The sequence below is a fragment of the Cebus imitator genome, unplaced genomic scaffold (assembly GCF_001604975.1).
Source record: "Cebus imitator isolate Cc_AM_T3 unplaced genomic scaffold, Cebus_imitator-1.0 Scaffold19, whole genome shotgun sequence".
NCBI classification, from domain to species: domain Eukaryota; kingdom Metazoa; phylum Chordata; class Mammalia; order Primates; family Cebidae; genus Cebus; species Cebus imitator.
The window spans coordinates 3,262,091-3,265,248 of NW_016107334.1; positions in this window are offsets into that span (position 1 = coordinate 3,262,091).

Here is a 3,158-nt window from a genome sequence, read left to right on the forward strand (position 1 = left end):
TTACAGGCGTGAGCCACCGTGCCCGGCCTCTATTTTTCTTAAATCCACCTGCTTATTAAAGTTAGCTTGCTGGCCACTATAGATATTTAAACTTTTTGCTCTTAGAGTAAAAAACTGAGTTGGGGTGGGGTTGTGGGGGAGGAGGAAGGAAGGAAAAACAAGTTCAGCAAATGGCTAAGATTCCAAACTAGCTGGTGTGGGGGCTCGTGACTATAATCCCAGCACTCTGGCAGGCAGAAGTGGGCGGATCACTTGAGCCTAGGAGTTTGAGACCAGTCAGGACAAAATAGGGAAACCTTGTCTCTATAAAAAGTTTATTAGCCAGGCATGGTGGTGTGTGCCTGTAATCCCAGCTACTCAGGAGGCTGAGGTGGGAGGATTGTTTGAGCCCAGGAGGTTGAGGCTGCGGTAGACTGTGATTGTGCCACTGTACTCTAGCCTGGGTGACAGAGCAAGACCCTGTCTCAAAAACAACAACAATAACACAAAACACAAATACCCTAGCCTGACCAACATGGTGAAACCCCATCTCTGCTAAAAGTGCAAAAATTAGCCTGGTGTGGTGGTGTGTGCCTGTGATCCCAGCTGCTAGGGAGGCTGAGGCAGGAGAGTTGCTTGAACCCAGGAGGTGGAGGTTGCAGTGAGCTGAGTGTGCCACTGCACTCTAGCCTGGGCGACAGAGTGAGACTTCGTCTCAAAAACGAAACACAGAAAACAAAAAAACAAACATTTTACTTAAACAGAATACCCTAATTACCTACTTAAACAGACTTCCTGTCCACGTGCAGTGGCTCATGTCATTCCAGCACTTTGGGAGGCTGAGGCGGGTGGATCATGAGGTCGAGAGATCGAGACCATACTGGCCAACATGGTGAAACCCCCGTCTCAACTAAAAATACGAAAATTAGCTGGGTGTGGTGGTGCACACCTGCAGTCCTAGCTACTTGGGAAGCTGAGGCAGGAGAATCACTTGAACCCTGGAGGCAGAGGTTGCAGTGAGCCGAGATCTCACCACTGCACTCCAGCTTGGCAACAGCGAGACTCTGTCTAAAACAAACAAACAAAACCAGACTTCCCAAATTACCACCCGTAATACTTTCACCTTGGACATCTTTTCTCACATTTGAGTTGAGTGTGGGAAGTGTAGGGGCAGAAAAATGTGATACTTCTCTTCACCCATAATAAAGGTCATGGCAACACTCCTATGACAAAAGACAGGTTAACAAGAGAAAAGCATAACCAATTTATCTAGTTGAAGTTTTCTGTGACTGGAGAACCTTCAGAAATGAAGAGCCAAAGGCCCACGGAAAGCTTTCCATTTTTATGCTGAGGGTTCCTGAAGCATGGACAGGCATGTAGAAATAGCAGAGAGGGTGTGAGCTAGAGCTGAGAGTTGGAGGCAGGAAACCTGGCAAGACCTGTCTGTTCAGATTCTTCCTGGCCTCGCTGTGCACCATTCCTTCCTCCTGGGTATAGGGCAGGACTCCTTGTGGAGCAAGGGTCTTATGATCTACTATCAGACAAGGTAGGTCAAAGAATTTGTTTATGGCCAGCTCCTAAACAGAAAGGCAGGAGAATCTGAAAGTAGTAGTTCTGGCTTCTGTGACCCGCCTTCAGAAAAAGGAATTCTAGTTTGTTTTTCTTTTTTTTTTTTGAGTTGGAGTTTTGCTCTTGTTGCTCAGGCTGGAGTGCAGTGATGTGATCTTGGCTCACTGCAACTCCCGGATTCAAGCAATTCTCCTGCCTCAGCCTCCTGAGTAGCTGGGATTATAGGCATGCGCCACCACGCTCGGCTAATTTTGTATTTTTAATGGAGACGGTGTTTCCCCATGTTGGTCAGGCTGGCTTTGAACTCCTGACGTCAGGTGATCTGCCCACCTTGGCCTCCTAAAGTGCTGGGATTACAGGCGTGAGCCACCGCACTTGGCAGGAATTCTAGTTTTTCTGGCCTGCTTTAGGGGAGAAGTGGGAGAGGAAGACAGAAGGGCAAAAGAAGGTCTGAGAGAGACTTTGCTTCTGAGGCCCTTCCATCATCCTTCATTTCAAAGTACTTGGTATACCAAAGCACCACACTTTCAGGTATCATTTTCTAAGCCCCAGCAACGCAATACTCAGTTTCCTATACCATTACCTTGGCAAAAGCCTGTTAGTTAAGCTTATAGGTATGCATTTTGTCCATAATGACACCAGAAATATAGAACACATATAAAAAAGTTCACTTCATATGGGTAATTAATTTTTCAGAGCATTATCCACAGCACCTTATATGAGATAGACATTATCTGCTGTGTAGAACTGAGAACTGTTTTGCATAGGAACAAGAAAAAAAGGTTAGTCTTGTTGCTATCAATGCTTATATAACAAAATAAGGGTCTGAACAAATACTGTCATTCCTTTCTAAACACCAGTGACGTAAGTACTGATGCAAGTGCAAACTAGTAAAATGTTGAGGTTCTGTTTCACCTGAAATTTATTTATTATTTTTGAGATGGAGTCTCACTCTGCCCAGGCTAGAGGGCAATGGTGCGGCTCATTGCAACCTCCACCTCCCAGGTTCAAGCAATTCTTCTGCCTCAGCCTCATAAGTAGTTGGAATTATAGGCACACGCTACAATGCCCAGCTAATTTTTTTTTTTTTTTTTTTTTGTGATGGAGTCTCACTCTGTCGCCAGGCTGGAGTGCAATGGCGCGATCTTGGCTCACTGCAGCCTCCGACTCTCTAGTTCAAGTGTTTCTCCTGCGTCAGCCTCCCAAGTAGCTGGGATTATAGGCACATGGCACCATGCTCAGCTAATTTTTGCATTTTTAATAGACATGGGGTTTCACCATGTTGGCCAGGATGGTCTCGATCTCCTGACCTTGTGATCCACCTGTCTCAGCCTCCCAAAGTGCTGGAATTAACAGGCATGAGTCACCGTGCCCAGCCTAATTTTTTGTACCTTCAGTGGAGACAGGGTTTCACCATGTTGGCCAGGCTGGTCTCGAAATCCTGACCTCAGATGATCCACCCACTTTGGCCTCCCAAAGTACTGGGATTACAGGAATGAGCCACCGTGCCTGGCCTTCACATAAAATTTATCAAGATAATAAAGCCGTATTTCAGAAACTACAAACACTGGTTTTAATTTCAGATATGTGGTTTTTTTTTTTTTTTTTTT